The 26,844-nt window shown below is 45.5% G+C and overlaps 1 protein-coding gene across 1 annotated transcript in view; it reads right to left on the bottom strand.

Moving 5' to 3' along the window:
• Window positions 1-26,844, bottom strand: part of TESC (tescalcin) — an 87,338-nt gene that overhangs the window by 26,416 nt on the left and 34,078 nt on the right. The gene's annotated exons all lie outside the window — the stretch shown is intronic.

Below are 26,844 nucleotides of genomic sequence, written 5' to 3'. Positions count from 1 at the left end.
ATAGCTATATGCAGGCAAAAACGCAAAAAATAGGCCATACTGCATTTTAGTGACGAGTCTATTCTGTGCCTTAAGGACCAAGTGATATTCATAGTCACAATTGAAGAGTTATAACTCATTGACATAGCCATATGGGGGCTCGGTTTATTATAATGAGTTGTATTTTTTTAAGGCACCACTCTGGGGTACATAAATTTGTATAACTTTTATTATTCAGATATTTGTAGACAGCTATTAAGTCTCCCGTCAGCCTTCTTTTTTGAAGGCTAAACATTCTCAGATCCTTTAACCGTTCCTCATAGGACATGATTTGCAGACCGCTCACCATCTTGGTAACTCTTCTCTGAACTTGCTCTAGTTTGTCTATGTCTTTTTTAAATTGGGGTGCCCAGAAGTAGACACAGATGAGGTCTGACTAAGGAAGAGTAGAGGGTGATAATTACCTCACATGATCTAGACTCTATGCTTCTCTTAATACATTCCAGAATTGTGTTTGCTTTTTTGTTGCTGCATCACACTGTTCACTCATGTTCAGTCTGTGATCTATTAGTATACCCAAGTCTTTTTCACATGTGCTGCTGCTTAGCCCAATTCCTTCTGTTTTGTGTGTGCTGTTTTGCATTTTTCTTGCCCAGATATAGGACTTTGCATTTCTTCTTGTTAAATGTCTTGCCCTAGGATACTGATTTGATAGGAACACTGCTATATGCCGAACGCTTTGTCTGACTATGCAAAGGATAGAAACTGCTACTTGATAGCTTGTACCCTTTTTTCTGTCTCCTTTGAATGTGTTCAAAGCTGTGATTAGCATTGGTAAAGGGCCACTCCAGATAGACAAAGCTTCTGTATCAATACATAGATGCAGTGATTTTCTTATTAATTCATTATGTAGCTTTTTGTAGAGGGTCTGTGGAGTGACCCCTACCCCCTTCCTCCTCTGAAGTGCTCCCAGCCCAGGAGCGGTGCCATACAGAGAACGTGGACTGTAGGACCGGTTTTATCCTGTGTATCCTCCCTGAGCTCTGAGCTTTAGCCTGCTTGTCCTTAAAGAGAATTATACCTGCATTGCCTTGAATACTTGTTTGTAAACGTTTATTCTTCGAGTAAAGTTTTACTGAGCCCTAACCGTTCATGGGGACCTGAGGTACTATACACAAGTCTCTGTGTTATTTTCTCCGCTGAGTAGCATACTGGTGTGTGGGAAGGGTGGCGTCACGAGCGATAACTACTACTACCCCCATCTACTCGTTTATTGGCATTACCTATCCTAGAGGTAGCCTGCAATCCTGCTCTGGCCTTGGCTACGTGTCATCCCCCTGGGACCAGAGCCTGGTAAGTGCTGCTGTGACAAGCCAACACTTAACCCTCCCAGCTCTACACGTTAGTCAAGTGTCCCGGGTCATCCCTCTGGGATGTTGCACCTTGACGTCTCTTTGCCTGATGGTGTGAAGAGCCACATTTGAGTCTTCCGCTATGAGGCTTGTTGACCACCACTGTTCTAAGTAGCTATGTGATACAATACACTTGGTGATGTACAACATGCATCTGCTACTTTAGGAACTTAGCTGTAATATATGTAGACAATATATACTACTGAGCGTTTTCCCAAAACAAAACAAATCACTGCAGTATTACTGCCATTGGAGCTACAACTGAGGCCATCACTCAGGTTTCACAGACACCTGAATAAAAGATCTGCCTAGTTATTACTTCAGAGTCCCTGTACTGCCAAGTACATAAGTAAGGTTGCATTTCAGACCTCAAGGTTGGATTTCAGAAAGGCAGATTTCAATGAACTCAGAAAGAGGGTAGAAAGATTCCAATGGCTGGATGTTCTTAAGGATAGAAATGTCCAAGAAGGTTTGAACAAATTATTAAACAGCATATATGCAAGTACTTGGATGAAAATAGAGTAATTAACCAATCTAATTTCCTTCTATGACAGTATCACTGACTGGATTGATCAGGGAAATGCGGTGGATATAGTTTATCTTGACTTTAGTAAAGCATTTGACAAAGTATCTCATACCATACCTATTGAAAAAATGACTAAATATGGGATTGACAAGGCAACTGTTCGGTGAATTCACTTCCAAGTGGAAGAATGTCTCAAGTGGGGTACCACAAGGCTCTGTCCTAGGCCCAGTGTTGTTCAACATTTTTATAAATGTTCTGAAGGAGAGAATTGATGGGAAACTGATCAAATTTGCTGATGACACAAAGCTAGGAGGGATAGCTAACACTAGGGAAGAGAAAGAGTATTCAAAAAGATCTAAAAAAGGCTCGCACAGTGACTAACAGAATGGTATTTAACAAGGAGAAATGCAAAGTCGTACATCTGGGCAAGAAAAATGAAGAAAGCACACACAGAATGGTAGGAATCAGGCTAAGCAGCAGCACATGTGAAAAAGACTTGGGTATACTAATAAATCAGAGACTGAACATGAGTCAACAATGTGATGCAGCAGCCAAAAAGGCAAACACAATTCTGGGATGTATTAAGAAAAGCATAGAGTCTAGATCATATGATGTAATTATCCCCCTCTACTCTTCCTTAGTCTGACCTCATCTGGAATACTGTGTCCAGTTCTGGGCACTCCACTTTAAGGCTGCATTCCCACGAACGTATATCGGCTCAGTTTTCACGCCAAGCCGATATACGTCGTCCTAATCTGAAGGGGGGGGGGATGGAAGAGCCAGGAGCAGGAACGGAGCTCCCGCGCCCCTCTGCTTCCTCTCCGCCCCTCTGCACTATTTGCAATGAAAGGAGGCGGGACTAAGTTCTGTTAAATAGCCCCACCCCGTTCCACCTCTCCCCATTGCAAATAGTGCAGAGGGGAGGAGGGGAGGCAGAGAGGGGGCGGGAGCTCAGTTCATGCTCCTGGCTCTTCCATCCCCCCCCCCCCCTGCAGATGAGGACGACGTATATCGGCTCGGTTTTCACACATATACGTTCGTGGGAATGCAGCCTAAGAAAGACATAGACAAACTGGAGCAAGTTCAGAGAAGAGTTACCTAGATGGTGAGCGGTCTGCAAATCATGTCCTATGAGGAACGGTTAAAGGATCTGGGAATGTTTAGCTTGTAAAAAAGAAGGCTGAGAGGAGACTTAATAGCTGTCTACAAATATCTGAAGGGCTGTCACCGTGCAGATGGGAGTAAAAGAAATGAAAAAGGAGGGTGGAGCAAGACCCAGTGAGGGTAGTGGAATATTTATGGAGTACAAAGAGTTTTCAATGATTGAGTATTTTGAATGGTGGAGGTGCTGCCAACCAGATGACGCTCCACCAGTGTGGGCGTAAGTGTAGCGAAAAGGATGTGAAAAGAACTGGTATGGAGGCGCAACACTCTAAGCTACTAGAAGATGTAGATCAAAGTCCAATGTGTGATGGTGAAAGCACTTCTTTTTTATTATTTTTTCAGAAATTAAAAACCAGCAATAGAATACGCGTTTCGGGGAAGAACCCCTTCGTCAGTTCGGCTGGATAGGACAACAGGATGCCTAGGGGTGACACGATTCCAAAGATGTATAGAATGTGTCGGAGGTCCTGTGTGCAGAAGGACAGGGGAGAAAAAAAATGCTTTAAAGGTTAAAGCACTTTTTTCTCCCCTGTCCTCCTGCACACAGGACCTCCGACACATCCTATACATCTTTGGAATCGTGTCACCCCTAGGCATCCTGTTGTCCTATCCAGCCGAACTGACGAAGGGGTTCTTCCCCGAAACGCGTATTCCATTGCTGGTTTTTAATTTCTGAAAAAATAATAAAAAAGAAGTGCTTTCACCATCACACATTGGACTTTGATCTACATCTTCTAGTAGCTTAGAGTGTTGTGCCTCCATACCAGTTCTTTTCACATCCTTTTCACCGTGCAGATGGATCAGCCCTATTCTCATTTGCACAAGAAACGACTAAAACCAGTAGGATGAAACTGAAAGGGAGGAGACACAAATTAGATATTAGAAAAAATGTTCTGACAATGAGGATGATCAATGAGTAGAACAGGTTACCACAGGAGGTGGTGAGTTCTGCTTCAATGGAAGTGTTCAAACAAAGGCTGGACACACATCTGTCTCTGATGATTTAGTGAATCCTGCACTGAGCAGGAAGTTGGACCCGATGACCCTGGAGGTCCCTTCCAACTCTACCATTCTATGATTCTATGAAGCAGATTTATCTTTAAAGAGTATAGAAAAATATGGTTGCTTTCTTCCTGAAATGGTGCCACTATTGTCTATTGCAGTATAGCAATGTAGCTGCAACACCAGAAACAGCCCTTGTGCCAAGAGTGCTGCCATAAATACCAAACACAGAATATACAACCTGACAGTATATAGCACAACTCAAGAACTTGTATTTATAGTTGATTTTACAGGGACAATGACACATTCATGCTATATTGGTCACCTATGCTGTAGAAAACTGCAATGTTATATTTTGTATTCTAGCCGCATTCTGCCAGTCATTGAACTTCATATGAAAGAGATCACAATACAAGTAGGCTAAAGTGACTAGAGACTGCTGGCATATTGAGGTCACCATTTTCAGATGCTCTCACCATGTAAAATGTTGTAGCTACACAGCGCAGTAAGACTCCAGTTAAGAGCAGATAATCTTGAATAAAAGGTACAAGTACTATGGCGTCAGGAAAATATCAAAGATATACAGAACAGAAATGGGATCTCACACAATCTATGTACATATAATTTCCAACCCTAAGGCTAGTTTCACGTGGGCGATCACGTTTTTGCCACAAGAAAATCGCGGCAAAATCACATCTCTGTTCTTGCGACTTAACTGCGCTAAGTTTTTTTTAACACGAACGTACTTTCTAATTTCAAAATCTCACCGTAACGCGAGTTTGTTGTGTTGCGATGCGATAAAAAGGAATGAAAACATTGCATGAGTGAAAACATCACTAATGAGAAGGAAAGCATTGTAAATCATTGGATTCATAATCTGCTTTTTTACTGACTTTCGCATCAGGCAAAAATCATGCGAAACTTGGGCAATTTTCTCGCCCGTGTGAAACCACCCTAATATGGTGTTATTATAATTACTCCCCTTACCATCATGAAAGATCTAATAAAATACACATGAACAATGTCAATTGCTCCATAAATGACAGAATACAGATCACAGCCATTAACAGGTTGATGAGATGTGAAAGGTAATTAGGTTTGTTAGCCTGTCATGACACGAAGGAAAGATCCCAGGCAAGCAGAAATATCTGGGCAGGACACAAAGGTTGGAGGCCCCAAGGCAAAGATGATAAAATGTACTAATCCCTAAAGACATATCCAAAACGTCCAAACACTGCAAGGCCATGCAATTTCTATTTTAAAGGGGTATTCCCATCCTGAGAATCCTACTTCAATGTGTTCAAAATCATAAAACAATGCATTCACCTTTTTTCCCGAAATGCTCCGTTCTCCAGATATTGGAGATATTGATTCCTCTGCCCTCTGGTTCTTTACTGCTTGTTGCCAGGGAAACAGACCACCTTTTTTATTAGAAGAAATAGCAGAGCACAACTGGTAGCTGCTGGCCTAGCCGAAAGCTAGTTTGCATGTGTGCTTAGATCCCGGCCATCAGATTTAGATAAAAGTAGTGTGCAAGTGCTGGCCTCCTCTGCTATTTCTTTCCATTGAAGAGGTTGCCTGATTACAAGGCAACAAGCAGTAAAGAACCAAAGGACAGAAGAATCAATATCTGCAATTTCTGGAGAATGGAGCATTTTGGAAATAAACCTCTTAGGCTGGGTTCTCACAGGGCGAATTCTTGGCGGAAATCATGCGGTTTGGCCGCAGCGAAAAACCACGAGATTTCCGCCGGGAGAACCGCTGCTGCAAAACCCGCGGTGGCTGTGAAGCAGCCCGGCCGCTTGCTCTTCCGCTGCGGCCCGTGCTCCCATAGAGGAGAGCGCAGCCGCAGAGGAAAAAAAAATGGACATGCTGCGGTCAGCAGCGGATTTGCCGTCCCATGTGGACGAGCTTTCTGAGAAATCTCGTCCACATGGCTGGCCAATCCCGGGATTAGCGGCTGATGCGGATTTGCTGTGGCGAAATTCCACACGGAATTTCCGCGGCAAATCCGCCCCGTGTGAACCCAGCCTTATGGTGAATGCATTACGATTTCAAACACATTGAAATAAGATTCCAGAGACGGGAATACTGCTTTAAAGGACCACTCTATCAAATGTTTCCATCTCTGCTCCTTCACCTGATTTTTGTTACACTCTGGAGGTTTTCTCTGTGTATTCCATTCCCTCCCATGCAGTGCAGCCCCCTATCTGATGCTTGTCAGGCACCATCTTGAGAGTGAAAGTTTTTACTTTCAGTTTCACATCTCAGTACAGCATTAGCCGAGGCTATACAATTTTTGCCTGCTGGGGGACAGTTTAATTCTCATTCCTTTCTCAGCTAAATATTTGCACATCTAACAAAGATAGGACATGTGAGAGCAAACTCGCTATTAGCTCCGTTGTGCGCGCCGAGTTGGGACCTGCTTATCTTTGCTTCGTGCTTTCCATACACTCCTATGGGAGCTACAAAGCTCGCACCTCGAATCGTGTGAACGGGCTATTTTCAAGTAGGTTGAATTAGCTCATTCACTCAAGCTTTAGAGCAGTGTAGCCACAAGCTTTGCATGCGGCTATACTGCTCGCGGACAGCGCCCGTGTGAAATAGCCATGAAGGGAACTCAGAATACCGAACAAAAATACGCTCAACAGAAAACGGCTTTATACTGAATCTTTTTCCATAAATCTATATATCAATCTGCTCAATTCCTCCTATTCTGTAAAGGTCTGCGCTCAGGTCACACAGTATATTCAATGTGACAGGTTTCCTTTATATAAATCTATATAAAATATCTGCGCAAGTATTTTACTTTTGTACAGCTGAAAGAGTTTGAATTCTACATTACATTATCTAGGACGTCCTCTGTGACCCTCCTTAACTAGCAAAGCTCCCGCCAAGCCAACTGAACTGCTATTCACATATGCAGTATCTTCTTATATATGGCTAGTAATGTACTATGATTGATAATACTTTGTTGTATTGTTACTTCTTATTGTATACTGTGTAAAAGAGATATAAATTCCCGGTGTTTAAGTTAAAGTCTCAAGTCAATCATTCTTTAGAATCCTAGAGAATAGATACCCAGGAGCTATACAAGTAGACATGTGTGTGTAGATGTTTGCAAGGTGACATTAAAATTCATGAATGCGATGGGTCAGAGCTCAGGTGTGTAGCACCAAAGAATAATAGCAACAAGAAGTCAAGACATTCATGCCTGGAGGCTACAAGTCTACTTGAATTAACCAGTCAATGATCCTCTGCTGTTCCATTACTTCAAAATATTACGTTGCTTTTGCTTCTATTATCATTATTAATGCAGACCAAGGCCGGTCTCCTTTATAGCTCTGGCCAAAGGTGCAAATTATCCAAATCTGACAAGTCATGCTGCTATTCTCTGTATTGTCATATTCGAACACTACAGAAGCGTTCACAGCATTGTGTTACTGTCTCCATGGTTGTACTACATGACTTTATACAGTAAAGCTGTTTTTTATCACTGCATATTGTACTTTATACAATATACTTTATTAAAACCTCCAAGACTCAGCGACTGTATTTAATGGATTAGAGATTTGCCTCCCTCGCTACTCATGTAACGTCTGTACTGAACAATATAGTCATTTAGGATGTATGATGGGATTGCCATTTACAGAAGGCGCAATTGTAGCTTTATAAATAGCTAAATTGTTAGCAATCACATGCAATGCAGACTTCTACATAACAATGGGATGCTGATGGTAAATGCTAATAATTGCACAATTCCACATGTGTCTGGCTAAGTATTTCAACACAAAATGCTTACATTTTAACAGAAGGAAATGTATGATATGTATAAGAACTAGAGATGAGCAAGCACCAAAATGCTCGTTTCTCGAGTCAAACTTTTCGTAATGCTCGAGAGTTCGTTTCGAGTAATGAACCCCATTGAAGTCAATGGGAGACCGAGCATTTTTCAAGGTGACCCATGCTCTGCATAGGGGAGGGTGTGTAATTCACCTGAAAACATCAGAAAGTGATGGAAACACCACAGAAACGGATAGGGAATGGCAGGGGCAGCATGCATGGCTGCACCTGAGGCTCCTAGGTCGCACTATTAAGCCAAATTGTAGGCAAGAGCCTGGGGGTCACGCCCCTAACAATTTAGCTGGGCCAAACCATAATCAGCAAGGCACACGTGCTGGCACATCTTAGCTAAGCACCACACTAGGTGGAATGAAGGCCAATCACTACCTGCACGGGACACCACTGCCTCTTCTCCTGTGCTACATGCTGGCATTGCTGTCCAATCCCCCCCAGGACGCAGGCACGAGTCTGCGTCCACAGCGTACTGAAATCACAGCGCAGTGTTCAGCTGTCTCCATCACAGATGGGGTAAGGCACACCCCTTTGCCTACTCAGTAGTCCACAGCATACTGAAATTTTCCCTGCACAGCGTTCAGCTGGCCTCATGCCACAAACTCGCTATATAGCCACACCACCCTCATGTCTATTTATAAGTGCGTATTGGATGAGGAGGAACAGGAGACACACACTGTAGAGAGTTGGCAGGGCCTGGCAGCGACCCCTTTTGAAATTGTGGGCGATAGCCCACAAGGCTGATGAGAATTGCTGATAAATTAACGTATGATCATAATTCCAATCCCATGTCACCTCCATCACAAAATTTCATGAGCCACAAACGTGGGCATAAAGGGGACTCAGATGCCAGTACTTCTACACATCTCCACAATTCAACAACCCATTCTAAAACAAAAGATTTTTTTACCCCGAGTGCAGGTGCACCCCTGAAAGATTTGTTTACCAAGAGTATAGGTGAACCCCCACAAGGATTTGTTTACCAAGAGTATAGGTGAACCCCTACAAGGATTTGTTTACCAAGAGTGCAGGTAAAAATCTAAAAGAGTTTTTGAGTGACAGCTCGTACTTGCTTAATGGGATTCAGGTGGCAGTCCACTGACAGGCAAGCTACCGCCTGTCCCAGCCCCTGCCTCTCCCCGAGGGGCTTGTTAACTAGTGTCCCAGGAAAAGACAATATGAACTGTAAAGAAATTAGTGGCCACAGATGGACACCACACTGGGATACGTTTCCGTACGCCGTGTGACCCTTTGAAAATTGTGCTGACAAATCGTAGACAAATTAATGTATGATTGTAAGTGCCATCCCATGCCATCCGTCGCAGCATTTCAGTAGCCACAATCGCCAGCAAAGGGGGGACTAACTACCACAGCGTCATTAGACGCCAGTATGTGCATAAAGGAACTGCACAAGTGCTAAAAAATCACTCATCCAGACACTAGAGAAAGCAGTGTGTCCAATCCGGACTTCAAAAAAATGGCCGACCTCGGTACACACTGAGCATGTGCATCGCTAGTATCTCAAAGCTTGCCAAACACTAGAGGGAGCATGGTAACCGATCTGGGCTACATAAAGATGGCCACCAACAATATGAATTGTGCCTACGCTCCCCTGCACAATATTTATAATGAATATTGATAATAACTGCACAAGGACAGCTTGTACTGGTATAAACCATCAAAGGACACACAATTTACTATGTGAATATTGCACCTATCCACACGTGCCCTTTAAATGTTTACAGGCAAAATAGGATGTTAATTAAGGACTATCTCGATCCACATATATATGCTGTAAGGGATGGGTTTATTGGATCTAAGTCCCTGGTATGGGCACCAATGTTCAAATAGGGCATGTTGATGTTGACAATATGATGCACACAAGTGTCAATATCACACACTTAATGTACCCAACCTTATTTGTCACCCAAGCCAATACCCTATGTACGTCATCAGAACCACAATGTATCATGCAAATAAAAGCCATTTATTAGTGTACAAAATTTTTTTTTGAAAGAGTCACATAGAACAACAACCGCATTCCATAAATGTCTGGAAAAATGTTTTTCTTTACTCCAAATACGAAGTGAATAGACCGTGCATGAATAATAGACAATATATACAAACAAATATCACAGAAAACACCATAAAATACAAAATTAAAAACAATACTGTACAGATACAAATAGGGGATAGAGGAGAAATAAATATACTATCAATACGCATACGGCAGTGGATTATAATCCAAATTGAGACCTCTAGGAGAGAGAGTCTCAAGCATAAAGATCCACCTGATTTCTAGTAATTTAAGCTTTCTTTCTCTATCACCACCTCGTGGCGTTTTCGGAACTGAATCTATGATGCAAAATTTAAATTGACTGATCAAGTGTCGTGCCTCAACAAAATGTCTGGTTACCGGAAGATCTAATTTGTGTGTCCTTATCGTACTTTTGGGGCTCGCGATTCTACTGCGAATCCTAGAAAGATTTGTTTACCAAGAGTATAGGCGAACCCCTGAAAGATTTGATTACCAAGAGTATAGGCGAACCCCTGAAAGATTTGTGTACCAAGAGTATAGGTGAACCCCTAAAAGATTTGTTTACCTAGAGTGCAGGTGACCCTCTGAAATATATTTTTAACATGGAGCTCATAGTTGCTTATTTGGATCCAGGTGGCTTTCCACCGGTGGAGAAGAGAAGTCTGTGGACATTCAGGCTTTGTTCATCTTAATAGGTGTAAGCCTGTCAGTACTGTCAGTTGACACTGATCCGTGATAATCCACCCAGCAGCACTAAACACCTTCTCTGATAACACGCTAGTGGCAGGGCAGGCCAACACCTCCAAAGCGTACAGCGTAAGTTCATGGCACGTGTCCAGCTTTGACACCCAATAGTTGTATAGAGCAGAGGGATCATGGAGGACGTTGGTATGGTCGACTATGTACTCTCTCACCATCTTTTTACACTGTTCCCCTCTACTCAGCCTAGACTGGGGAGTGGTGAAACAGTCTGGCTGGGGTGCCATAAAACTGGCAAAGGCCTTGGAGAGTGTTCCCCTGCCTGTGCTGGATATGCTGCCTGTTCCCCTCGTCTCCCCTGTTAGTTGGCCCACTGAACTATGTCCTCTACCGCTAGCATTGTCAGATGAGAAGTTTAGTATCAGCTTTTCCACCAGGGCCTTGTAGTATTGCATCACTCTCGTACTCCTTTCCCGTGGGTCGAGAAGGGTGAACACCCAGTAATCTGTGTTGGCCAGAATGAGTCTAACGCGAGGGTCATGGGAAAGGCAGCTTAACATGTAGTCAGCCATCTGTGCCAGAGTCCCAGTACGCAACACATCGCTGTCCTCACTAGGAGGATGACTCTCAGTCTCTTCTCCTCTTCCTCTTCAGCCCATACACGCTGAACAGATGTGAAGGAAGTAGCATGGGTACCCTCTGCAGTGTGGGCAGCAGTTTCTTCCCCCTCCTCCTCCTCCAATATGCACTGAGAAACAGAGCTAAGGGTGGTCTGGCTATCAAGCGATGTATTGTCATCCCCCATCTCCTGTTCTATCTGCAAAGCGTCGGCCTTAATGCTTAGCAGCAACCTTCTCAGCAGGCAAAGCAGCGGGATGGCTACGCTGATAATGGCGGCCTCGCCGCTTAACATTTGTGTTGACTACTCAAAGTTTATTAAGACCTGACAGATGTCAGAAATCCATGCCCACTCCTCTCTGAAGTGCAGAGGCTGACTACCACTCCGATGGGCATGTTGCAGCTGGTATTCAACAATGGCTCTACGCTGCTCGTAAACCATGGCCAACATGCGCAAAGTTGAATTCCAGCACATGGACCCATTGCACAACAGTCGGTGAACTGGCAGCTGGAAGCGCTGTTGCAGTGTCCTGAGGGTGGCAGCATCTGTGGTGGACTTTCTGAGATGTGCGCACACGCAACGCACCTTGCTGATCAGCTCAGACAAATTGGTGTAGTTTTAAGAAAGCGCTGAACCACCAGATTTAAGACGTGAGCCAGGCATGGCACGTGTGTTAGTCTGCCAAGCTGCAGAGCCGCCACCAGGTTATGCCCATTGTCACACATGACCATGCATGGTTGGAGGTTCAGCAGCGAAAGCCACAGATCCGTCTGCTCCGTCAAACCTTATAACAGCTCTTGGGCAGTGTGCCTCTTGTTACTTAAGCTCAGGAGTTTCAGCACGGCCTGTTGACGCTTCCTCACGGCAGTGCTGCAGCACCTCGAGCTACTGATTAAAGGCAACATGCTCACAGATGGTAATTGAGAGGTGGAGGAGGGGGGTGGGTTGGAGGAGGTGGCATAATAAGCCGGAGAAACCATGACCGAGGTAGGACCCGCAATCCTTGGTGTGGGTAGCATGTGAGCGCACCCAGGGTCTGACTCAGTCCCAGCCTCTACCAGGTTAACCCAATGTGTAGTCAGGGAGATGTAGTGTCCCTGCCCGCCAGCACTTGTCCACGTGTTGGTGGTTAAGTGGACCTTCCCAGTAACCGTGTTGGTGAGGGCACGGTTGATATTCTGTGACACGTGCTGGTGTATGGCGGGGCCGGCACAGCAGGAAAAATAGTGGTGACTGGGGACCGAGTAGCGAGGGACAGCCGCGGCCATGAGGTTGCGGAAAGCCTCAGTTTCTACCAGCCTATATTGCAGCGTAGCCAGGCTCAGCAGTTTGGAGATATGCACATTTAGCGATTGTGCATGCAGGTGGGTGGCTGCATATTTGCACTTGCGCTCTAATGTTTGTGCTATGGACAGCTGAAGGCTGCGCTGGGACACATTGGTGGAGGCGGTGGAGGACCGTGCAGGTGAAAGGGTGGGTGCAGGGCAGGAGACACTTGTGCCTGCATCCTGGGGGGGGATTGCATCTCAGTGTCAGCATGTGACACATGGGAAGAGGCAGTGGTGTGACCTGCAGGCGGTGAATGGCCTTCGTTCCACCTCGTCGGGTGCTTAGCTATCATATGCCTGCACATGCTGGTGGTGGTCAGGCTGGTAGTGGTGGCTCCCCTGCTGATCTTGGTGTGGCACAGGTTGCACACCACTGTTCGTCAGCTGCCGCGTTCTCATTAGAAAACCTCCAGACCTTTGAACACCTAGCCCTCTGCACGGGAGCTTGCCGCGAGGAGATGCTGTGGGGAACAGTTGGGGGATTACTTGCTCTGGCCCTGCTTCTCCCTCTGGCCATCCACTGCCTCTTCCAACCTGTTCTGGTGCTGCACTTGCCTCCCCTTCTGAAGTGCTGTCTTCAGTAGCTTACCAACGCAGGTCAGGTCAGTCACCTTATCATCCACCAGCTCTTCCTCTGAATCCTCAGTCTGCTCCTCCCTCAGAATTACTGCCCTAACAACAACCTCACTGACAGACAACTGTAACTCATCATCAACAAATACCTCTTGAGACACTACTTGAAAGTCCCCACCCTCATCACCCTGAGACTGTGAGACTGTGAAAGGTCCAAATTTTGGGCATCGGTCACGACAAACTCCTCAGGCAGGTCATAAACCGTTGTTTGCGACTCAGGGGAGGGACCTGAGTACAGTTCCTGTGAGTATGCCTGTTCTGAATCTCTCCTTTTCCTGGAGTGACCAGGCTGGGAGCAAGGAGGATCAGCGGGAGGATTCACAGGTCCAGTCCCTTGGCTAGCGTGAGTGGACTGCGTGGAAGACTGGGTGGTGGATAAATTACTGGACGCGTTATCCGCTATACACGTCATCACCTGATCGCACTGTTGTGGTTTTAATAATCGTGTACCACGCAGACCTGCAAACTATGAGATGAAGCTATGGAGCGTAGATACGCGGCGTTCTACTTCTCCCTCAGCAGCAGGCACTGTTTCACCCCGCCAAGGACCTCGGCCTCTGCCTACACCCTCATTCGGACACCCACGTCCATGTCTACATCCTCGACCCTTACCCCTAGTGTTGGTCATGTTGTATAATTCACTGCGCTAAAATGCTCCACAAACTGCAAGGTATTTTGCATATGCTTTAAGCCAAAAATAGACAGTGTAAAATGTGTACAGTCTTGTTATATAGTGTGGATCAACAGGACACACACTTGGGCCTATTCCTATATAGTCTGTGTACACCAGTAGCAGTATACTGTATAAAATCGGTAACAGTATGCAGTCTACAGGAGTTGTAGTCCTAAAAAGGACTGTTGGGTTCTTTGAAAATGGATCCCTGCCTAAACGCTCCTTCTAATCTACACTAACGCTCTCCCTCTTTCACAGCAGCTCTGTCCCTCAGCTAATCCAGCCTCCGTGTGAGGCGAGCCTCAGGTGACCTGACTTTTTATGATCCTAGGTCACCTGATCCGGCCAGCCACTCACTGCTATAGACGTGCACAGGGTTGGCACATCATAGGAGGTGGTGCCAAAGCCTTCCCTGCATGTTTATTGGCTCAAAAAGCCACTAAACATGTGGGGGGGAGAGGGTGAAATTTTCTCGAACACCGCGTGGTGCACGCTCGAGTAACGAGTACTTTCGAGTATGCTAATGCTCGAACGAGCATCAAGCTCAGACGGACATGCTCGCTCATCTCTAATAAGAACACAAACACAAATCATGAGGATATAGCATAAAATGTTATTTACTACACATATACCTTCTAACCCCAATTACCACCAGGCATAGCCCTTAAATTGTATCAGTTCCATTACAGTCTTCTCTTTTGTCACACGGACCTCACAGTTTTGTCCTCCAATTCATTCAGCTTTTTCCTATTTTGTATTTTTATGCATTGATCCTTATTACACATTTAATATCAACCACTCCCATTACTGACCCGCTCCATTAGACGTCTGAAACACAATGACCGTTGAAGGACACAGATAAAGTCAGGGCATTTACATTGGTCTGAGCAAGAACACATGGGTATTTGTTGGAGAGTGTACTATAAATTTGGTGTAGTTTTCTGTATCACTTTTACTTTTCTCAAGCTGTAAATGTACAAGGCATGTTTTTATGTTATATTTTTATGATATCTTGCATTGACCCACATTTTAGATTCTCATGGACTTTCTGTGGCTGGAAGACCAAGGTATTAAGCTTATTAGAGCTACTATGGGATGAGCATAATGTACCTCCTCTTATGTCATAAACGGAAGGCTAAATAAGCTCTGTGAACAAGAGCTTATTTAGCTATAGAGATTCAGAAAAAGGCATGGAGATATCTAATAGACTAGCAGAAGCAGCTGCTATAGGTGCCACAAGTGATGGAGCCCACCTCCTCTTAAGTATACCTCACAGGTAAGGGGCAGTTAGTGATCTGTGTAGATAATGGTGGTTAAGAGGAAAATTTAGCACCTAATTGAAGGAGATAAATAGTGGATATTGGAATGTAGAGTACTGGAAGGGAGGAAAGAAGATCCTTGTAATCATAAACTTCACTCTTTTTGAGTTCATATGCTGATTTTTGCCATAGAACAAAGGGCCCAATTCTTTGCTAGGGGGAGCACATGTTTGCTTTCTCCCCCTATAGAAGCGCAGGAAACTCCTCTAAGGGGTATACTGGGCTTCACAATAGAACACCAAGGTGGCCACTCCAAACACAACTGAGCAAACTCCCTGGGAACTTTCTACCTTCTGAGATATGGCAGCACTATAAAAAGTTTTGGAGCTGCACCAGAAGAGAGAGAGAGTGCAGAGCCTGCATAAGTGAGCTGAGGTGCTGCTGAAAAGGTGCAATGATGTGCAGAGGAGCAGCTGCTACCAGAGAGGAAAATGCAATGGGAGCCTGATCTCCTGGATGAGAGGCAGGCTGCTTGGAAAAGGCAGAGACCATCAAGTGAAGGAAATTCAGATTGATTGCTGCCAACAAAAGAGAGAGCACAGGATCGTGACCAAGGAAGACATTGAGGAATATTTTGGCAACAAGTTGTAAGTGAGGCCAGCCTCAGTAAAACCACTATTTGTGCACAGCATTAGGGACAAAACATTAGTAAGCCTTCATTAGAAGGGCTAATAATATGGACACTGACATTGTGTAAATTCCAGGTTCTTCAGGTTATGAAATGTAATATTTAAAAAGACAATGTATTTGAATATGGGAACCAGCGTTTCTAAAAGACGGGGTGTGGCATGGATCACAGAAAGTGAAAGGTTAACCTTTTCATGGACGAACTATGCATTGCATTGGGAGATTTATATTTCTGTTTTACAGGACTGATCCGGTTACAGCATTAGCAATACTGTTTTGCTGGAGCTGTTTTTATTTTGTATTATTGTTTCTTATGGTACATAAGGTAATAATCCTAGGATTTGGTTAGTTGTAGCTAGCGACAGGTGGAACTATGGTAAACGTTAACCTGCTTGCTTATTAGAACATTACTCATTTTCATTTTTTGGTTAGCAAATAAATATTGTTTTGTAACTCCTTCTGCTGCTTCGTATCCTGAATCTACACCGTGATACCACCTACCCACGTGAGAAGCTCTGTAAGGCCTCCCTCACACACAATTTTTTCAGTGTTTAGCTTTGCGCTTTTAGCGCATCACTAAACACTGTCAGAGGCTCCCATTGTTTTCAATGGAAATTCTCAGACAGCCGCTCGATCGCGGCACTTTCTAGCATCGCAATTTTCAAGTGGAGCCTGTTCTATTTTTGGGCGTTTTACACACCTCATCCATGATGAGGAGTGCTAAAAGCCGGTGTCAGCCTCAGCATCGCTGCGGCCTAAAATGCAAGTAAAGTGCGGTAAAGCATTCATGTGTGAGGTACCTCTTAATACAAGTTGAATGTAAAGCATTTATATCTTCAATTTCCTTGACAAGTTAAACCTTGGCTTATGCTTCATGGTAAATTTGTTTGCCTTCTTCTTGACAAATAGAGGGGAAACAAAACTCAAAAATTAAGCAAATCCTTGAACTTGATAGAAATATGCCTTTTTCAACTGTACTATGTAACTATGAATAAACTATGGCAACACATATTAGCTAAATGTATTGTTACACATTTAACTTATATTTATACTAGAGAACAGTTTCCTATTTATCAGACGAGATGAAACTGCTACATTACTGAACATTTTACATTCTACCTCTGGACATTCTCTTATTTGAAGGACATGTCATATTGTATCTGCTAGATCAATAAAGCCACAGTTTGCACAACATCTCTTCCCTGTTGTTATTCATTGATATCTTATATCTATTTGCTCTCTGAATAAAATGTTTTTTTGACTCAAACAGAAACACAGAAGTTAAACTCTGATGCTTTTTAGAAGAGAAAACATGAAATCAGACAGATGATTAGATTGTAAGGGGGGAAGTTAAGACTTACCACCCCTCGCCAATGTGATTGTATGATTATATAAGGGCTACTAACCACGGCCAAATTTCTGCCGCGTTTTACGCGGCGAAAATCTGCAGCATTGTTCCGAAGCTATTAGGTTCTATTGAACCTAATAGCTCAATGTTCATGCTCAGGGTGAAAGAAACCATGGCATGCTCTAATTGCTGTGCAAATACATGCAGCAGAGCGGAAGTATTGTGTCAATATACGCATCCCCGCCAAGTGCCGGCCGTGTCCTCCTGCACTGCCGGTACGTCACGTGCTGTATTGCGCATGCGTGCCGGCTAGAGGGACGGGAATAACGTGGCGGATCTGGGAGGTGAGTGTGAGAGTTTTGGGGTGCGCCATCGCAGACTCCACTGTGATATTCCGCTAGCAGAGTGCGTCATGGCCGTAAGGCATGAGGCCTAACTGTCTTCACTGTTTAAGGCCCTTTTACACTCAACGATTATCGCTCAAAATTTGCTCAAAAGCCTATTTTTGAGCGATAATCGTTGCTTGTAAATGTGCCCATCATTCACTTTTCTGCCAAATGATGATTTTATCAGAAGAGCTGATAGCAGGGACTTCATGCTGTGTTCTCTGTGGGGAGCTCTGATAACATTGTCTCAGCTCTCAGCCCCGAGGCAGAACAAAGGGAATGTATTTAGAAAACAGACCACCAGCTGTTCCCTGAATACAGCTCCTGGCTGCTCACACGCTACTAATTGGTACTAATAGGCATTAGTACCAATTAGTAGTTTGAGCAATCATCTTTGTGCGTAAAAAGGGCCTTTACTCTATTGATTCTATCTACATATAATCTATTGTATTAATTTTATGTGTGCAATATTAACTGTTGCCACTAGATAGCTCTGTAGCATCATATTAGGGGAAGGTTACATAAAGAGCTGCTATCAAGAAGTCAGTGTGGCTGAGGCCAAATGCCAGGCAGAGAGTCAAACTACTAACGACGACCTGTCCGTCTATGCATGAGTGAATGGGTTAGTGAGTGGCTCACATGCTCCGCCCCTGATCACATGACATTAACATCACCACAGGTCCTGTACGCACATGGTTGTTGTCCGGCTAAGTGTTTGTTAGTATTCCATAGCAACTAAGGCCACAGAGAGTTTGTAGTCCGCACGTAATCTGCACAAGGATGCAGGACCTTTGATGACGTCATATGATAAGGGGCGGACCATGTAACTCCCTCACTGGCGATGAAGGACCTTTGATGATGTCACAGTCATGTGATCAGGGGCGAAGCATCTAAGATCTTCACTCGGGATGAGCAAATAAACGAACCAGGGCAGCAGTTCAAAGCTTGACAAAGACTCCAATAGTGAGTCAAAACTTCGCAAATTCTGTCTTGGCATATGAGGGAATAAAGATGCATCCTGTTGGATGAGTTCTTTTGCAGCATCAACTGCTGCCCTGGTTCGTTTATTCACTTCACTGGCTTGGATTTGGATCTTATCCATTCGGGGCATGCAAGTGTTGTAACCTCTCAATATTTTGGGTGAATGCTACTGAAACTTGAAGTTCTAAACTTTTGATTATATCACTCGGGATGAGCGTCACCATCATGTGATCAAGGGTAGAGCATGACTGTGATGTGATCACAGGTCCTTCATTTCCAGTGCTGTGCTGATTCTGATCCCTATTGTATGGGATAAACAATATATGTACAGTGCTATGTGTGTGATGTGCATGTAGCACAGCTGTGTGGTGCATTAAACCATTAGAAACACTGGTACTATAATTTATTAATAATTACTAGTTACTGAGAAAAGCAGAGAGCTAGGCCAGTTGGGTACTGGTGTATCTTGTCTCCACCAGAAGAATGGGTAAAGACAAAATGCACGCCCACAACCAATGCCCACAACTTGATTGGCTGGGCAGGAGAATGGGCGCCCATCATTTCCCCTCCCGCTTCGTGTCACTCACCCCTCTATCGCTCTACCTTGTCCCCTTCCCGATTCCTGTGCTGTCAGTCTCCTCGCTGCGGTCACATATTGCAGCCATTATGCAAGGCTGGCCAGCGAGGAGACTGACAACGGCTGACTGACTGTGTCGAAGCAGGGAGGCGAGAAGGCAGAGCGCCAGGGCTAGTGACCGGTGAGGGGATTAAAGTCTGTAAGTGCCGGACACATTACAGCGCTGATGGGAGGCTGGCGGGGAGAGTCTCCATGGGGGACACACTGTGCTGGAGCCGGTAGGCGTCAACTTCCAGGAGGGGAGATGATGTTACAGAGGCGGAGATAGAATGGCGGGGGTGGGGGAGAATGACAGCGCCGGAGGTGGGAGGGCAGATGGGCACGGGAGAGCTGAAGCTGGCAAGGGAATAATGGGAGAGCAGCAACAAAAGTCACTTACAGGGTCGCCAGCAGCGAGAGCACACATGGCACCCCAGTGGGAGGAAAGTGACAGGGTCTGCAGCAGCGAAGAAGGGATATTGCAGCCGGGGAGATAATGGGCACCCATTCTCCTACCCAGCCAATCAAGTTGTGGGTGTACATATTGTCTCCACCCATTCTTCTGGTGAAGACAAGATTCACCAGTACCAGCCAGTGGTGTGGAGCGGTTCCTAAAAAAGGGGCCTGACATACCTCTGGCCTGCAACTACTTGCTCCTTAGAAACCCTCAGTTCACAAATGTGTGTAGTGCAACTTTGAGCTCTAAAAGATGCATTGAGTAAGTATGTCCAAGTGCAGCCACCAGGGAATAAACTGGTGAATAGTGCATAGTGTTTGGCAGCAAATAGAAAGACCTACTCTAGCAGAGTGCAGAAAGTAGGTCTATGTTCCAGTGGCCAAGGACTAAGTTGGTAGGTTGAGTAGAATGATCGCTGTGATGCAGAGTCTGAAAAGAGAATGTAAAAGCGTAGAAAGAGCTACTGCGTCCAAGAAACACATCAGCCCAGAATCAGGGATCATGTATAGTGAGGACTGGCTGCCCAGAAGCCCAAAGGAAGGATTGAGGAGAACTATCCAGCTAAAGTAGGTGTGCGCCAGTGTGAGTGGAGAACAGGGATGAGTCTACAAGGGGCTAAATCAGGCTGAATATTTTTTAGTGTGTTTTCCTCCTGCAAGGCAACAAGGTACATATATTACCAAGTAATTTGTGTCAGAATTTAATTAAGTTGTGAAGAGAAATATGATTTTAGTGCCAAGTTAAAGTTATGCATAGTTACTGTAGTATTGCTGTTCTAGTTTGTTTGCGCACAAGAGGTACTTATAAAGACCTGGGGGGACATTTGAAAAGTTTTTTACACCAGTTTCTGGCATAGAAAAGTTGCAAATCTTCGTCTCTTTGCGCTGTTTTTGACACATTTGTAAAAAGTAGGTAGGGCTTGTCAGAAGGGGGTCTAGCCACCCCAAATCAACAAATGTGTGTATAATTTATGCCAGAAACTGACATGGTGTACATTTCTATTCAGGCGCACAGAGGTGCCTTAAATCAGAGGTGGCACAAGCCTCATCATATATTAAAAACATTATGCCCCGGGGAAGATCATATTATCATATTAAGACCAGCGTTTGAAATGCCAGTCTTAATAATCCCCCTTTGTGTTTCTATATGAAAAACCTGACCTTGAACTATTTGGACCACCTAGTAGTCAGGAATGGTACTCGTGCATCTTTTCTCCACCAGAAGCATGGGTGTAGACATATTGATTGACTGTATCCACCCTGTTAATGCCCCCAAGCTCCTGATTGACTAGGGTGGCAGTTTGCCCCAGCTGGAGGGTTAGGGTTAGCCTAGGGTGGGGGTTTGCCGTGGCTGGAGGGTTAGGGTTAGCCTTAGGGTTACAGGAGTAACGGGACTGACGGAGCTGCCTTTAGGAGGTGGGCAAGAAGCACTACTACATCCGTGGATTGGAGCGGCGCCATGAAGGGTAAGAGCACTGTTGCCAGTGGCGCCAGTGCCAGCTGGGGAAGGGAGCGCAGTGTCGGGGCGCTGTTGTCAAGAAAGGGTCTGACAGCTGCCGGGGGACAGCTAGACAGAGAGCAGGGCCACCTTCTGGGGCGTGGGGATGGCATGAGATATTGCAAGCAGCCCAGCAGGTAAGAGTGACAGTGGGGGACATTGCAGGGAGCCTAGTGGTGTCAGTCACAGTGGGGGATGGGAGCTGAGTTGGCAGCCAGGTGCACCCACAATGACCACGACGCTAGCTACATTAGGGCTAGCAGTGGCCAAAGGAGCCCCACGGGAAGCTTACATGGCAGAAGGCTGACAGCACCGCTAACAAGCATACCACTTGCAGCTGAGAAAGGAGGGCATCAGGGAGCTTACTTGCCAGAAGGACAACAGTGGAGAAAGGAGGCCAATCAGCAGCTGTGGGCGTACCCTTTAACTCCCCCAGGACAATCCCACATCTCCACCCATTGTTCTGGTGGAGACAAGATGCACCAGTACTGTCAGGGACTATACTCTGGTAGCACTAAGAAATGAGCAGTATACACATCTGTACATATGCAGCCTGGGTAGTCAGAAGGTAGTGCCGTAAAGGGTAGGAACCTAGTAGACGCACAAACCTACAGGGATATTGTTCAATCATAAATAAGTTGTTGGTACAACCCTGCAAGAAACGCCTGGGTGTAGTAGACTGAGGCAAGGGATAGCCTCCCAGAGACCCACACCACTGCAGATTGTATAGGTGAAAGCTGGCCACTATCTTGGGTGCAAACAAATTCTCTAGGGCACTAGTAATGTTGCTCCCAATTCTCTGTGGCTATTAACTCTGACACCAACCCGGGTGTTCTACAGTGAAAATGATGGGGAATCTTGATGTTAGGTGCTGGTCTCTATTCTGGATACGGTGTTGTGGTGTAGCATGATGCAGGTTCCCCCCGTGGGAAGGATCTCCAGTAGTCAGGAAAGGGTTTAACAGCCAAACTTACTTTATTGAAGTTTCAGGCAAACAAGGTGATTGTCCATACAAGTCATTTCCATACATTGGGGCTCAGAGTTTGGTGATTGGAAATACCGCTGTTCCTGCACATAAATTCCCATACTGCTGGTCCAGATTTCTTACTGGATCCTGGGAAAGTGACTTCAGCATTGTATCTGGCACTTAACTCTTTCCTGAGACTAAGGCCTCATGTCCACTCGAAAAATACCATCCGCGCAGAATCTGCCGTGGCAGATTCCGTGCGGATTTGCTTTAAATGGTATTTTTGTGCATGCAGATATCCGCACACATCGATATCAATGCGATAGCAATGTTGCCGATCCGCGGCAAAATAGAGCATGCTGCATTTTTTCTCCCGGCGTGAAAAACGCTATTCTTTTAAAATGCCATCCGCGGGTGCAAAAATCAATTTAATGGACTGCGGATGGCCAATGATTCCTTATGGGCAAAATCCGCTGCGGAATCCGCAATTCCATTTAGCTAGTGGACATGATGCCTAAGGCCCAACGTCCACGGCCGGGTTTGACTTGCGGAATCCGCGCGGGGCATTGGCGCGGATGATCCGTAAAGCAGGCCATCCATAGGGATGCATGGGCATCCTCAAATGCATTAAAACATGCAGATTTGATTTGTGGACCTTTTGGTCCGGTAAACAAATCACAGCATGCTCCAATTTGCTGTGGATCCTGCATGGATGGCTTTCATTGAAGTCAATGGAAGCTGTCCAATCTGCGACACACCTGCAGCTGACACTGTGGATGGGCCGCAGATCCAGAGGAAAGCAGGAGTTAAAAAAAAAGTACTGTGCATGTGCGTCGCACTGGCCGATGCACCCGAACACATCTGCAGTGCGGAAGAAAGAAGATTCGGACTGGCACGCAGAAGAGCCGGACAGGTAAATAATTGTCCCCGGCCGCGGGCAGGGTAAGATTCCGATGAGGCTGTATATAGCGGACAAACTTCTTGCTACACCTAGTCTGCTCTTCATTCCAACTCAAGGTACTGGAGGTAAACAGATAAACTCCCAGCAGCATAGAGGTAAGGGGCTGGACAGGTGCTGAATCATATGGGGCTACTCTGTTCTCCTGATTTTAAACTCTTTGGTTTTCCAATCACCAACTCCACTTTAAAAATCTATTCAGCCCATTTAATGGAATAGACAACACAGAATCATCACCGTAATGAACAGTTCTATAACAATACTGTCCCAGAATTGCATTAATAATGTGTAGTGACATGTCTGGGTCACTGCACTTGGCAAGAGAGTGATTATACCCAAAGTTAGGCTGGGTTCACACAGGGCGGATTTGCCGCGGTTTTGCCGCAGCAGATCCGCCCGCGGCCGCTAATCTCGGGATTAGCCAGCCATGTGGGCGAGATTTCTCAAAAATCTCGTCCACATGGGACGGCTAATCCGCTGCGGTAAATCCGGCTGAAACCGCGGCTGCAGCGGCCGCAGCCGCGGTTTCAAAAGCAGCAGCATGTCTATTTACCTTTTCTTTTTTGTTTATTTATGTCACGGCCGCGCTCTCCTCTATGGGAGCGCCGGCCGCAATGGAAAAGCAAGCGGCCGGGCCGCTTCAAAGCCGCCGCGGCTTAAACCACGGCGGTTCTCCCGGCGGAAATTTCGCGGTTTTTGCTGCGGCCAAACCGCGAGATTTCCGACGGGAATACACCCTGTGTGAACCCAGCCGTAGAGTTAAGTACACCTCTGTCACCGGGTCGCCCATGCCTTAGGCCTGTTTCACATGGCCGTAAGCGTTTTAACGTGCGTCCGCTGATGCCGTAAAAACGTGTGAACGGGCGCACAAATCTAACATTTGTGTGTCCATTTAGATGGCCCAGGCCCGGAGCATATACACCGTGGCTGCAATGCCGTTGGGCAGGGAGAGACAGCTTAGCTGTGCTAAGCTGTCTCCCCCTTCCCTCCCTCTCACCGGCTCACCTCCTCTCTCCTCCCTTCCGTCTCTTTGCAATGGGAGGAGGGCAGAGCTAAGCTCGCACCTCCTCCCTGCCCCATGCCCCGCTACTCTCATTACAAACAGCGGGAGGGGAGGAGAGAGAAGGAGAGAAGCGTGAGGGAGTTTAGCAGTCATGCTACTAAACTCCCTCCCACCTCCCTTCTCCGGACGCTGTCATTGGCTCCCATAGGAGTCTATGCAGCAGCCAATGTTTTCCAGGCAGAAAAATAGTTCCAGGACTATCTTTCCTGCCCGGCCTAAAAGCGCCCGGCGCTATATTGGCCAGCCGGGCACTTTTACACTGTGGAAATACGTCTGTGCGATCTGATGCATTGGAATCTAATGCACCAAATGGTAGCATATATCGGCCAGCCATGAAAACAGCGGCCTATATGTGCTCGTGTGAATAAGCCCTTAAAATAAAAATTCTGTGGTTTCTCACCTCTCTCCACTTCTCTGTTTGTCCTCTGCCACCGATTCCAGTCTCTGCTGTGGTGTCCCTTTAGATGCTGAGCCCATCTACAAACAAGCTGCAGCATCCAATAAAAGTGCTCAACAATCGCGGCTGAGCACTGTGATTTGCTGGTAAATAGACAGCAGAGACCGGAGCTGGCGGCGGGCAATGTAAGGGGCAGCAGTGAGAAGTGAGTAACCACTGATTTGTTATTGTAAGTCATAGGGGTCCCAGCGACAGGGGTTTCCATAACTCAGACAACCTCTTTAAAATATATTTTATGAAACTGTTCAAGACTATTAAGCCACCATGGGTGAGCAAAATCATCAAACATATTTACCACTAAAAGTGACTGTAACCAACAAGCATGCTGCACCGCTGTGTGAGAAAACTAATAAAGCCAATTGTTGAACAAAAAACATCTGTGACATCACAGCAGGCTGCCACCCCATTAATAGACAGCTAAATAATTATCTAATGCAAAAAAAGTGCAAAAGATGAAATAATAGAATAAGGGTAGGAAATAGAGGGAAAAGAAAATTAGTTAATTGTTTCTTGTTCATTCACTGGATCTTTCCATTTTTATAATAAGGTTGGAAATGACTGCACTGCATGTTACAGGGGCATTGATATGATATAATTAGTATAAGTTCACAGCAAGCAAATAAATGTATCAGTAAGATATGAATGTAGCAGAGTTGTGAAATTCACACACACAGGTTAAAACAAACTCCATGTACTCAACCTATTTGCATGTCAAATGCAGAGCAACACCCACAACCTACAAATGTAATGACTAGGAATACTGGCAACTAAGTATCTGGCATCTTGCCAGAGTTGTCAACGCATCCCTTTAATCATGGACACATGCAAATTAAATGGCTTTAGCTGCTAATTAAATCTATTACATAAAGACAAAACCCAGTCAGCAACAGATCCTGTATAATTTATAGCATATACATACAGTATATCATTAGAATTTTGAAATGGAAAGCTTGGGTCTTGCTATGTGCAACATTACAGGTTTTTGGAAATATTTGTGTACCTTAGTTTTTATGAATGTCTTCCACTGTAAGTATCATATTTGGCATTCAGTGACAGCCATCATGAGCTGACAATAATGCACATACTTCCTCTCAACTTATCTTAACTCAATTTATTGAACACTAGTCCAAACAAGGAAACAAAACATTTCAGAGTCATGACTTAAGGCCCATTTAGACTGGACGAATGTCAGGCAAACGATGCCCGACACTCGTCCCCGTACATACTAGCTCCTGTGCTCAGTGTAAATAGCGGCTGTTCAGTAGTGAACGGCCCCTGTGTTAAAGGGGTTCTGACATGAATAATGTTTTTATGCTTTAGCAGCCATTGTTCCCTGGTGTGCCTAATGGACCCAGGGAACCCACGATCAATGGCTGCTAAAGCATAAAAAGATAACACTTACCTGTTCTTCTGTTGTTGTTGACATCGGGGGGGTCATCTCCCGGCAGGCGCTGTTCCTCCTCTTCTGTCTGCACGAGCCGCGCCGCTCCGGGATCGCGCGCATGCGCAGTGGAGAGGTGCCCTCTGACAGGAGTCAGGATGGGCTGCGTCTCCACTGCGCATGCGCAGCACTCCGGAGTTCAGCTGGATGGACGGGCCGCCCACAGCAAGCACTGCTTGTGACGTGCTTGCTGTGGCGGTCCGTCTGTTGACCTCGGAAGTGCCTGACGGACGGACCAGAGCAGGAAGCGGACTTTTTGACCGCTCCTGCTCTGCTTTAAAGGCACAGAAGAAGATGCCGTCTGGAGGGGACATGCCTGGCGATCGGGCCAGGCCAGGCAAGGTGAATATAGTTTTTTTTTTTTGATGTCAGAACCCCTTTAAGTCAATGGAGAGGGGCGAGGAGAGAAATCTCCTACAGCCGTCCCGCCCCCCTGCTGGCTATTCAGGGAGCGGCCAGCAGGGGGATGGGGCAGCTGCAAGAGATTTCTTTGCCCAACATTTGTGTCGTCTAAATGGACTTTTAAAGTAACGTATATCAGAAATGCATGAATACTACATAAGTCGCTCTCCACAATAGTTACCTAGTACAGCTAGAGAGACACACTGAAGTGAACCAGTTAACACATTCAATAATAAACTCTGACCAAATGGGGTTAATGTAGAGTGAGAATTACACCAGCCACCACACACCTTCCCAAATTTCTCAGGAAATTTTCTATTTTTAAAGACCACTTGTTCATATAACAGGGTAGTGTCTGTGATGTTTTTCCATAAGGCAATAAAGGGTATCCAGTGTA

Source organism: Eleutherodactylus coqui, chromosome 5 (assembly GCF_035609145.1).
Source record: "Eleutherodactylus coqui strain aEleCoq1 chromosome 5, aEleCoq1.hap1, whole genome shotgun sequence".
In the NCBI taxonomy this organism is placed as follows: domain Eukaryota; kingdom Metazoa; phylum Chordata; class Amphibia; order Anura; family Eleutherodactylidae; genus Eleutherodactylus; species Eleutherodactylus coqui.
This window is presented reverse-complemented; position numbering and strand designations above follow the sequence as displayed.